The sequence below is a fragment of the Epargyreus clarus genome, unplaced genomic scaffold (genome assembly GCF_041222505.1).
Source record: "Epargyreus clarus isolate Ecla_fem2 unplaced genomic scaffold, WU_Ecla_fem_2.2 ptg000014l, whole genome shotgun sequence".
Taxonomy (NCBI): Eukaryota; Metazoa; Arthropoda; class Insecta; order Lepidoptera; family Hesperiidae; genus Epargyreus; species Epargyreus clarus.
The window spans coordinates 802,450-816,463 of NW_027332222.1; positions in this window are offsets into that span (position 1 = coordinate 802,450).

Genomic DNA, 14,014 nt, shown 5'->3' on the forward strand with positions numbered 1-14,014 from the left:
TACATATTGTGTGATTTACTAATCTGACGATTTGATCGGCCACTATACTGGTGTAATACGCAAATGATTCGTTCGTTAGTACACGTTTGAATCCCGGCCAAGGATAATATTTCAACCAAAATTTGTAAGGTCTGGGTCTAGGTGTTTGTATTTCCGTTTTTGAGTGTGTTACACAACACAACACTAAAACAAAAATAGCCGTATCTTTACATCCAATATTATAGAACTTTAAAAGTTATCTAATATTTGCGTTAAAGTTTTGTGTAGAAGAGAAAAGTGAATTGTAAAACATGAGTAAACCTACTCTTAAGTAGAGTCGTCAACGGAAGCCCATAAAAATGAAAAGAATAATACATGAGAAAGAAATTCGAAGTGAAAGACAATTATTTCTCACTGAAGTTTTTACAAAAACACAAAGGGCGACTATGATTACTTTACTGCCGACTTATAATTAGTTAATGATTCTGGAAGGTTCTTGAAAATTCTTCAAACCTGTTTTACAAAGAAAAGTCGTATGAAAAGTGAATTTACAAGTACCTAATCGCTTTGTACGAGTAAGTTCTGTTCCCATTTCGAGTCACAAGTAGCGGAAAATACTTACCTAAAGGTGTTAGGTGCAATTACAGCTAACAACTGTAATTGGAAGTTATAACATATATTACAAGTACGAAATAAATTTTGCTCACTTCGTTGATGTAAAATGTTTAATGTTTGCTATTAATGATTAATCTATCTAATGTGTTGTCTGCCAAAAATCGAAATTTGATAATTATAGACAGAATCTTCGTCTTATAACAACACATGTTTGTATTTTATTGTTTGAAAGATTTGATTTTTTAAAACAATGGCTGTGATATAAGAACAAGCGGACAAACAAACGAATTGAAATATTGATAAGCTTGACTTATTTATATAAATTTTGGTTGAATATACGTAGAGTTAAAGAAGAATATAGGTCAAAGAATTTGACACAAATGAGACAATTGCGGATACTTAAAGTTACTTCTAAATTCGTCTACTGTCTTGGTTGGTTGACCCTGTAGGCAAATTAGGTTAATTTCGCTTCTTTAATAAGAAGAACGAAGCAAAATGGCAGACAGCCCACAGTTTTTTAAATGTAGGACTAGCAACTGATTTAATTTCCTACGATGAAAATTGCTTTTGGATCTGAGCAGGATCATTCAGAATGTCTAGAATGACCGCAACATTTTTTTTATGTTCCACTATTGGACACGTGTTTCTCCTTATTATAGGACATTTGGTGCAAATTTTATCTCTTTTTACCTCAATTACTAACGACTAGACCTCTGTACCCTTAGTATGAGTTTTTACGTTTTGACAAAAATGACTGTTTTTGTTTATGTTTACGTATTTCCCATATATTTCCAATCAGTTCTGATACAATCAGCTAGGGGCGCTGATTGGAAATGTATTGGCAAATACGTAAACAAATACCAAAACAGTCATTTTTGTCAAAACGTAAAAACTCATACTAAGGGTACTGATGAATTTGAACGTCTGCTTCAATTATAACAATGAACTACAGGCTTCGATCACTAATAAGAACACTACAGGTTAACAAGCTTTCAATGCACAGTAACGCGTCTGGAATTAACATACTAGCTGTCACACATCAAACTCTCGACCACGTGCGATGTTACTTCATCTCCAAATTTCATAACAAAATAAGTATGTTATCCTTTTAATCAGGCATAAAATACAATTTCCAATCCATGTAAGTACACACACTCACTTTTTCTGTCCAATTAGCGTAACAACCCACTTAAAAGTTTAAGGACCGCGTTAGCATAACATACTCATGCAAAATCATCTTCACCCCATCTCGGTCCCAAGCCGTCTCGAGCGATCTCAAGTTCAGCCTCACATATTCGATTTCATATTAATCTTATCGTATCAAGATTACTCGAAGGTTCCAATTAGGCTAGTTTATGTAAGTGCCACGGAAATATCTGCTTTACTGCCTTGCTAACTGCTATCCATATTGCGAAATTGTTTCGCTTAAACCCGCTTAGCTTTTAGAGGCGATATTCGGTTAGAGCCACGAGGTTAACGGGCCTATTTTACCTTGCTTCGGTTAATATGGGAATTATATGGTTATGGAGACGGAACTTACTAAATTACTACATGTGCTTAACAATGTTTAGCGATATTGAGAACGATCTTCGAACGATCGTTCTGTTTTTATATGGACACGAAGAAGGTAGTGGTTGGCTTTTTGAAGAAACCAAAATAGAAATAGAGTAGGTATGTAGTGCATCTTATGATGGTGGTAGTAACCATGTAACCAGGTAATCTTATGTGCCGATTTGCTGCTTCCATTACCTTTTCTTATAAAAAGTAACAAAAAAAAAATAAGTTCAGCGAGGCATGGTACGCAACTTTGAGTTTTTAGTAATATGAAAGTGCTCAAATATTTTTGAGGAAAACGTATCACTTCTTATTTTTTTCCGGCTTTATATGAGATTCTTCTTAAAATTGCATTATCAATTTCAAAACTTACCGTAACATACGAATAAAACATTTTAAAATTGTGCTTTATTTTATCTACATATCGTAAAGATATCTATACTAATCTACTGTATATATTTTTACAATCCCTATTCCCTTTTTCTTCGAAGCTTTTTGCAGCTAAAGAAGTTAGCTTCGGGCGGTGTTAAGGGCGCAGTGAAATTACGTAAAGCTGACTTCGACCCTCAGACCCTTCGAGTCTTCGGTCTTGTGAAGGGTGAGCCGCGACCTTACAAAATTATTTATGAGACAGCACACAAGTAAGATAAAAATACGGGATCCGAAAACTCTACCTAATCCAATTTATTTCCTTTCTTAATTTTTAATGATTGTCCGTGGACTATCGTTATCTATGCTACTACGACCGTGTTATCTTGCTTTTAGTTTCTGATAGTTAATTGTATCAGGTGTTGGTGGTATACATTTTTTTTTGCATCTGCACGCATCCTTTATGGGAGGGAGGGTGGTACATACTGCATGGTTTAAAATATATACCATCATACATATTTGTAGCGGATTGTTGCGAAGTAGTCTTAATCTTAACTTGTAGTTTCTGAAGGTGGTATCTTTCTTTCAACAGTGATTCCTCCAGCACGCCCGGTTATACGCCATACTACTGAGTGAGGGGTAGAAATTGTCTAAATTAGTTCACAATGCATCTGTGTCTTACGTTATATTATATAGCTCCAATTTCACGAAGAGTTAATATTTTTTCAACATAAAAGTCCGCCCAGTATAGTATTAAAATGAAATTGTACGGATTGTATGTGCCTCATTATAAATTATGCTCGCTGCAGAATTTAAAAAGAGAGAGAAACAATATATTAGTTAAATTTCTTAAACGTTCAAAATAAATTAACCATAAGATTAAATTGAAAGAGTTTACCTTTGTTAAATCCAATTCTTAATTTTAAAAGTTCAAAGCTAAAGTTTAAGTTAAATATGCAAAGCTTCGATCACTGCATTCTAAACTGCTACTTAACATAGTATTGTACTTACTTTGTTCCAAGAAAATGTTAATCGGTTCGTCTCCCCAGTGCATCCTGGCAGAATTCAAGCCAAAAGTTACTCCACAAAGTTTTCCCACTAAAATAATCCAACGAAGCGTTTATGTAAAATAACTATCGACAATCGATTAAGGATACGGTGTTTCGCTCCGTTGGAAGGTATAGGCGGATAGCGTTTTTTATTTTCACATTTGCGTAAGAATAAATAATGGATGAAGCATTAAATTCCCATTGTATTGTATTATCAAAATAATTTAAATCATTATGCAAAATGCTCCGAAAGGATCAGAAGGATGTCTTTCTGTCTGTATATAAACAAATTCCGTAACTATATTCTTAGTCCAAGTTCTGAATTTGGGACAACATTTTAGCTCCTTGCGATATATTCTTTAACATATTCACTTTGATGATTTAATCTATTGAATGGATAGGTGAAGGTCGTGCCCAACTCGGATTTTCTACCATCCACTCCTTGAATTGAGTGACAATTCAACTTCTAAATATTTTTTATATGTTGTTATCTTTTTTAATGGGTTGACTTTTATCATGTTGTGTTTTAGAATACCAATAATACTTATAAAAAATATTTTTTTCTAAATAATCGAAAAGAATTTTCAAGCTCAAGCGCAAGTTACTAATAAAACTTTACATTGACAAACTGTGCAGCAAATTAAACAAAATTTTATGAATAAATTTATTTTGACTTGGGCCATACAGTGACTGAAATATAGGTAACAGTAACTGGGTCATAGGGAAGCGCGAAGTTGTAAGAAATGACTTTATTCGTGCGCTGTCATCAGCCCGCGGGAGCCCCCGCTTTATTGAATATTCATGGTTTTGGACGGACGGTAGCATTGTTACAATTATTGCCTATTGCATATTTACAATGCAGAATGCGTTTTAATTTTTTTATTTAAATAAAAAAAACGATCTATTTATGTCGGTTTGTTCCTGAGAAAGTAGCCTCTCAGGAATCATAGATTCAATTTAGGAATATTAAATGTATGGGTTGGAAGAAATATTACCTTTAATAACTTGTGAATTATGAAAATACAAAAACACCATCTTAGAAATATAGGCTATATGTCACTGACTTTCTACATAGATATGCTCTATCACCTTCTTTAGTCGGGCGAAAAAAATGACATTCACGTCATTCGAAATTTTGTCCGAAGGTTCAGACATTTCCTACTCCATCCATTCAATTTAATATTTACACTTATTTTATCAATAAACAAATTTATCTATATTATGAAAGTAAAATCTTCATAATTCAAAAAATAATAAAACACACACTTTCATCAGAAGATTTCCATTTAAATACTCTTTTGGATGTATCCGAAACCTCATTGACGGTCGCCATTATTTCAAAATTGTGACGCTAACTTTTTTATAAAAGTATTAAGTTGTTTACAAACTACTAAAAACCTTCTATTACAACATGTTTGATGCGTAAAACTAAAGTTTGTTAGTGAAATAAAAGGATTCTCTTGCCCTGTGTTCATACTTTTGCTTTAGTTTCTCCCTAACTTCCATAGTACCGAACAATAAAGTAAATACCACAGAAACTATGAACTTTCTACTAAAATAGAAATAAAATGGCTGTGTGCTGCAGCATGTCTAATACTTTGTTGCGTTTTACATATTTGTTTATCTTATTACTTTGTATGGAGGACTAACATTTTATAAGTCACTTAATAAAATTATTCATGAATTCCTTAATAATATTTAAATTCAGTCCAAACATTTTGATATTATTTTTGACGTATTACTTTTGACTATGTTCAATTATTAAATGACTTTTTAGTGTTTTGTTATGGTATACCTAAGAATGTACGATACCTAAGTATGTACCTAAGTATGTACGATACAAAAGGAGTTTTTTTTTATAAAGGTTTTAACTTGAAACCAAAGAATGTAAAATTCACACGAGGAACTTATTCTCATACTTAAAAAAACACTGTCATCAATTCCGTTATGCCCATAATAGCATGCCTAACATTAAGTATTATGTGTTGATATCTAAGGGTGGACTATTATTAAACATAAACTATATTTCCTTCTTTATTTATAATTTTCGATAACTGTCTGAAGTCCACAGTTTCCGTGCTACTCTCGAACAGCAGTTTCAAGTTGATCTCGTGTACTAGTCGGCAACTTAAAGCAATCTTTACTTTCGTTTATTTTTAAACACCGTGCGGTTTATGGGTAGTAGCGTCCGGAACTCCACTCGTTAAGCCGTTAACTTTAGCTTAGTGTATTAACCTAATTGTGGTTTAATTTGCAACTGTTTACAGGTTCTTTGTAGCTTAAAAACTGCTGTAATGGTAATTTTGTATCAATTAAAATAACTTGTGATTTTCACACATATTGTATACGCGGAAATTCATATGATAACTAATGTATATATTTATGCTAGACACCGTATCTGAGTGACCGTATTTTATTAGAAGACAGTTTTCTTAAAGCCTTTTGTCAAAAAAAAAAAACAAATAACGGTTAACAAAAACACGTCTGAACAACTCTTCGGGGAAATTAAAATCTTATTACACACATATCAATATATACACATATACACAGATATATCGAGCTAATGATTAGTGTTTAGTATCCGCAGTTCATTACGTCAGCATACATTTTCATAAATAACTGTTCATAAATAATTATAAGCGGAATATCTAAATGTTGGATGAACCGATGAATTGCGTTCTGACTCGAAACTGACTTTTTGATATGGAATATAGATAGAACTACGTTGACTTTGTATAGCACTAAATTTATCTTAAATGTTAGATTCTTTGTATTATTACAATCCCATTCCTATTAAAGGAATGTAAGTCCAATTTCCAAGAAATTTGACAGTATCTTTATTTGTCTCCAGATTTTAATAGATCCCTTCTGAATATAGACTTCCCAACTGCCACACCCCAACGGGTATTTAAGCCTCTGAATGTAATTGTTTAATGCTATCTTCAGCTTATATACCTATGTATGTGGGGTCGAATTGACCTCATTTTCCTTAGCTCCTTTGATCTATTAATTCTAATTTAACATTTGAACGCAATCGAATACTGAATGAACTGTTATAATTAACATAATCAATTGCTGACCAAAGTAGGTTTGGGAAAATTCACAGCTACATAGATATTTAAATCTTTAAGTACGTCAAGATGAATCAAGATGAAATGATGATCAAATAAAAATGGACATGATTTTACCAAATTATCCTTCGTTTGATTATATCGATAGATTTAAAGGTGGTAGAACCGGCTGTGATTTGATTCTGGTGACTCCACCACCACGACTAGTACTAGGCGCTACTGTGTAAGGTAAGCAATAAGTTTTCCGAGGCGTTTTAACTTCATCCTCAGAGTTAGCGGTAAGTCTGTGGCCGATCGCAGGTAGAAATCCAATCTTTTCTGGGGTTGATTACAGAAGACCATGAACGCCGATGAATGACCATGAAGCTACTTACCATTAGATGGACTGCACGCTCGTCTGCTACTCCTATATTATAAAAGAAATCCATTCACAAGTAGGATCTTATCTTTTATCGATTATTAACACTGTTAGAAGCAAATTACTTTTATAGCTTTATTGGGTACTTTGATAGGTAATAGGGCCATGTGTTTCCATAAAGCCTTTAAGGCGAAGTTCTGTAAATGGCCTTGACGATTTTCATTGAAGCTTTTTATTGCTGGTTTATGTAAAGCTTATAAAAGCTTTGACTGAAATGGGATTCCATTAGAGTTATTATGCTAACACTTTGAGGTCATGGTGCGATTCTCGTCCTGGCATATGAAATATCTCATGAATTCTGTTTCAGTTCTTTGGTTTATGTCACTGAGTGTTCATCACCCCCAAAACAGGAAATATAAATGTATAAAATAAGGTCTTTTAAAACAACATCTTGAACAATTTGCTTAGGTCCTGAAAAAAAAATGATGAAATGAAAAATGGCGGTCACATGATTACGTGTCCCTTCCAACTATAAAATTGTTTCTAACGGACAATCTTAGCAAGTATATTCGTGCAAATGAATTATTCTCACGTCATAACAATTGAATTGTCAAATTTATAGACTGATTATCAATAAGGAGCGTAAAAGACAATCATAACATCATAAATGTCACAGCTGGGATTTCACACAATCTTCGTCTACTTAATTTGAGTTTGAAAAATCCTATGGCTTAGAATAGCACCCATACATCCCCGTATACGTCGTAGGGCAAATAAGGAATTTAATCAAGACAATGGGAAGTAGCTTTCTGCAAAGTTATTTACTTACAGCGGTCAGAAAGAGCCAGTTATACGGTCCTCTGTCTGGTAGATAAATAGCACTAGATTTTTTTATATTATATAGAAGTAGCTAACGAGCATGTAGTCCACCTGATGGTAAGTGGCTTTTGTCACTCATGGATATCTGTCATCGACCTCGGATAATATTAGATTCCTATCTGCATCCAGACAGGTGTGTTGCTACCTGAGGTTGAAACGCTTCGGAAAAGTATGTCTCTCTTACCACATCCTTCAAGCACAGCAGCGCTGAACACTGTTGTTACCAGGCACGAGTAGGTGTATCGGTGGTGCCGCCATGGAACAGAAAAAACAAGGGTGCCGCCGTATTAAAAACACAAATGGTTCAACCACCTTTACACATCTAAATGCTAATAGATAAATCCTCTAAACAACATTAATTTACAAATTTGAATCGTAAATATTTCTATAGCGAAATTGATTTACGAATCTCATTAACATAATTTTTGATCGTGCAGATAAACGAGCTGGTTGGAGCCTAATGAGGTTAAATCCCCCATTACTGTTCCCCTGGGATCTATCGATCATTAATGGCAAGGTCGGGTCTGGCTTTATTGGGTACATTGGGATATCTGGGAATAGAATAGTGATGTGTTTTTTACTTTTATTGAAAAGAATTATATGTCATTTGAATATTTATAAGAGTATTGTTGTTGTATTAATTTGTTGTATTTGTGTACCTACGAACTCTATGGTCGTCATCGAAGTTATTTCCAAATTCATTAATTTTGATAAGATTCAAATAGTTTTTAGAATTAATGTAAAAAAATTAGGGAGAATGTGAGTGTAATAAATTTCCATAATTACTACCTAATAACTATTTTTATAAGGTTCAAAATATTCAATCGATATAATTATATGTACAATATTGTAAATACAAATATTATATTCGAAGGGCGATTTAATTAATTCCTGACAAACACACTGATAAATTAACAAAACATTTCCTAACAGCGATTCATCTCTCTAATTAAAGCGAGATAAAACCAACTCCCACACCGTCGTTAAAAATTCGCAAACAAGTGACACATATGGTTTTATGTGTTACACCGACACGTGCTACGCGGAATGAACAATTTCCGCTTATGTAAGTAATTTTCTCTTTTTGTGAACCGCCATTAATATCTGCGTAGTAATTTGGGCTTGAGGGAGCCGGTGGAACCGTAATGGTTGTTGCCCTGTTTTCAGCTGTTATTTACATCTAAACAGCTGTTATTGTTACGGACGAAATTACTGTTATCTTCACGCTTTCATTACACCATATCTCAAACATTTCATATATTTATGATAATTATGTCTTCAGTATGTCAAGGCCACCTATGACGCTATAAATTCTAGTGATATAAGTGTTAGAAACGTTATTTGATATAATTATTATTAGTATCTCGTGTTCTGGTTGAAGAGTGCGGTTAGTTAGAAACACTCCAGTTTTGTTCCCAGGGGATTCAACGTGGCAAACATGATAACCATACACATGCATATAATTATCACGTGTCATGTACATTGTACTTTATACATTTATTTATTTATTTATTTATTTATTAAATAATATCACTTACATATTATACATACAAACTGTAACTTAAGATATAACATTGCTTAATATTTATGTTATGTTATATAATAATATATTTTATAATAATTCGAGTAATTATAAGAACAGTGAACCAGCAAGTACAGCACTAAGGTAATTAGAATTACACTAGGTAACATCAAAACAATCTATAAGAACGTCTTAGCGAATCTATACGGAATTTGTCTGGATTTTAATTCGAATATTAAGTATAACTACTTGATTTTTAACTGAATTTAGGCTTATTCTTAACTAAATAATACTGTCTATACTACATAAGTATAGATTTTCAGTTTGATAATAGTTGTTACAGCAATGTCAACAATATTTACGTGTCTTAAATTATTAATAGTAAGATATGAAGTGTACAATAACAGAATCAATTAACACTACCCTCCGTACTAGTGATAACTGTATGACGGTCGGATAGCATTCCTAACTCCGCACGGTTATACCCTCTTGTTTCGTGTTTACTACATAGTATAAGAAAAAACTTCCGATTATTTGCACTATTACTATTATCTTAATAATTAAAGTTAAAATAATAATAAAAAAACAACAAATGTAAAACAATTAAGTAGAAAAAAATAAAATACGTAAGTAAAATATAACTTTAAAAAGAAAAGAAAAGAAAAAAGAAACACAAACACTGAAAATACCAATAGTGACTTATAAATAAAATAAGAAAAAGAAAAAACACAATATTTTCATAACCCAGCTGTACGATTGTTATTTTTGGGCTTTATAATGTTAATGTGTAGCGTGTATGGATATATGCATCTATTTTCGTGTGTGTGTAGGTGAGGGTGTGTATGTTTGGGTGTGCGTGCATATGTGTTTGAGTGTGTGTTAGTGTGCGTGTATGTGTGTATGTGTATGTGTATTTGTGTGTGTATGCGTGTATATGTGTGTGTGTGTGTGTGTAAAGTTTTCTCTTCATAGTTGCCGTTGAATCAGATTTTCAGTTGTAGCGTACGACAATGTTTTTAAGTATTGATGAAGAATTTTATTCAACTTATATATGGTTAAATCTTTGAGCGTTACGATCTTTGAAATTTTGTTATACAGATATGGTCCCAAGTGTGAAGCAAATGTCTGTGCAAAAGATGTTCTGCAGGGAGGTACGTCATATATTTTGTCTTTGCGTCGTTTATCAACATGGGTTTTAATAGGATAACGGTGTTGCGCAATGATTATATTTTTTATATATAGCTGTCTTACTGATAATATTGGCAGTTCATTGTACAATATTGATGTGGAATATAAAAACGGTTTAAATGTCATTACTTTGAGTATTGCTCTTTGCGCTCTTTCTATAATCATTAACGTTGTTCTGTTTGCTCCGCCCCAAACAGTCAAACCGTATAATATCAATGATTGGCAATATGCATAGTAAATAGAGAGCAGTAGTTTTAAATCGCACACATATCTGAGATTTTTAAATACATATAGTAATCTTCTTATTCGTCCGGCTGTTACAGTAATATGCTCCCTCCAATTAAGATTATTATCCACTACAACGCCTAAATAACGAATACTTTTAGTTTCCTGTAGGTATCGACATTGACAATTTAATTTATCTTCCGTTACTTTACAATAATGAGCTCTTACTTTTATATTAGGTACATTTACATTAGGTACAATATTGTATATACTAAAATTTATATATTTAGTCTTGGACAAATTAAGCGTCAATAAATTGCTATCCAGCCATTGTGTTATCAACGAAAAATCATATTCAATCGCTTCATTTACATTACTTAAAGATTTTCCGCTTGTAAGCAAAACTGTGTCATCTGCAAATGCAATAATTTTGCTATTTTTCACATTTAAAAGACAAAGATCGTTAATGTAAATTAAGAAGAGGGTTGGGCCGATAACACTGCCCTGTGGTACGCCGTATTTAATATCTGATTCAGTACTAGTCATTTCACCGACCCTCAAACATTGTGTCCTATCAGTCATGTAGTCACATAGAAGTTGAAGTTGGAGTCCGCGTACTCCTATGTTTTCCAATTTGGTGAGAAGTAAAGGGACAGAAACCGTATCAAAAGCTTTTGCAAGATCTAGGAATACTCCTACACATTTATTACCTTTATCTAGATTTTGGACTATTACAGATGTTAAATGCTTAATCGCATCCGAAGTACATTTTTTGTTTCTAAAACCGTATTGATTGGGTGCCAGCAAATTAAATTTTTCAAGATATGACTTTAGTCTAACATTAATGCACTTTTCTAAAATTTTCGAGATTGTCGGTAGCAAAGATATGGGTCTATAATTCGTTATACGGTCTCTGTCCCCTGATTTATGTATTGGAATGACCACAGATTTTTTGAGTGCTTTAGGAAATAATCCTTGCTCAAAAGAAAGATTACAGATGATTGCAATTGGCTTGCAAACCGCCTCTATAGCGACTTTAAGAAATGCAGACGTAATGCCATCCCATCCACATGCGCTACTATTTTTCAGAGACTTAATGATCATTCTTATTTCAGTTTCATTAGTTTGGAATAAGGCAAAAGAGTTACAAATATTTGGTTTATTATCATTTTGTTTATACCGACTTATATCATGTCTTTTTATTATATCATTAGCCAACTCTTTTCCTATATTAGCGAAATAATCATTTGCCCAATTCAGTGAGTCCTGTGAATTTATTTTTAGGTTTAACAGTTCTTTCGGCGTTTCTTTAGGTCTATCCATATGGCAGATTTTTTTAATAAGATTCCATTGTAGTCTTGTGTCTTGTCTTTTCCTAATTAATTCATTTCTATAATAGGTGTTTTTCAAATTTGTTAATATTTTTCTGCAAGTATTACGATACCTTAGATAGCTTATCTTTAAGATTACATTGTTTGGATCTTTTCTCAATTTTTTATGAAGACGGTCTCTGTGCCTTATACATCTTATAAGCCCCTGTGTGATCCAAGGTTTAATATTTTGTTTTTTACGAGATACTTTGATTTTAGTTGAATAATTATTTATTGTATCATTAATTACTTTAATAAGTTTATCAGTCGCAGTATTAACATTTTGATTTAACAGTAATTTATCCCAATCTATATGTAGCAAATGTGATATTACAGCGTTATAGTTTGTTTTTATTATGATTTTATGATCTTTTTTAGCTAGGGATTTTTTGCGACTTAGTGCCACAAGAACACAAGAATGATCGGTTAATGAAGAATGACATATTATTGTATTTATTGGAAGTTTTGTTTTAACAAAGCAATGGTCCAAACAGCTTTTATCTGTGGTTAGAAAATTATGTGTTGACTGGAAATCATGAGTTGCTAAAAGATCCAGGTAATCATTTACTTTGCTATCAGTGTTTCCAGGTTTAATGTCGATATTGATGTCACCCATCATTATTATGTTAGTGTTTTTACATGTGTTAAGAATGGCATCTAATGATCTCAAAAAAGGTTCTATATTAGTAAATTCCGGGGGCCTGTAAATTCCAATTATTGTAACATCATTTAGTTGACCAATTAGGCAAGAAAAATCTTGGGCATGAGCAGGTTCCCATATTTTTATATCTAGGGATTCCTTTACGTAGAACACTACTCCATCATTTTGATTATGATTTTTTCTGGTTGAAAAAGAACGATAGTGAGGTAGTGTTGGTAACTGATTCACTTTGGATAACCAGCATTCGGTGAGAATTAAGATATCTTGTTTAAAGCCTATTCTTTCCAAAAATACTACCAATGAATCAAAGTTTCTGTTTATACTTCTTATATTCTGTGTGAGTATCTCAAGAGCATTATTATTACGCAAGGCAAATTTGAAATCCTCTAAGTCCTCTATTTCTTTTGCATTACCAATTGTTGCATTATTATCAATTTCCCTTTGTAAAGTTATTATATCTGCCATTATTAAACGGTTGATTAATAATAAAACGTAAAAATATTTTAATAATACAGGGATAATTTGCTAAATATTCTTTACAAAAATGAAACCTAGGCAACAAGAGATTTGATGAGAGATATAATAGCATATGTAATATGTTGCATGTTTGCCTGAGTTTAGAATGTATGTATATGTGTATGTAAATGAATGAGAACAATAAATTTATAATATAAACCCCTACTTACGCTCTAAACTACAAGTAATTTAGCTAGGCTATTGGACTTCTATGACAGTACTCTCTGCTGGGTCATCAATCTTCAAACTCTCAATTTGGTGTTCCGAATCAATACGAATTACTGGAGCACCTTCAGCTTTGCGCAAATAAACTCTTCCTTTCTTTGTCCAGCAGAATTTATAGTTGTAATTCTTCTGTAGTCCTCTTGCTAGAAAGTGCAGTCTCCTCGCGTTTGTCGTTAACGACTCAGTTACGTATACTGGTTCTTCTTTCCAATTCTTGTTAAGAATATTGCTATTGTAACGATTATTAGTTTTGTTATACGTTTTCATAGCCTGCATTACCACATTACGACACTGAATGGTGTGATATTGTACAACAATTGGCTTCTTCTTATTAGCATTGACCCGGTATATTTGACTTACGTCTTTTTCTGTGATATTTGTGTCCAGAGAATTATGTAACTTATTTATTATTTCCTGTAAGTTTTCGTTGTCT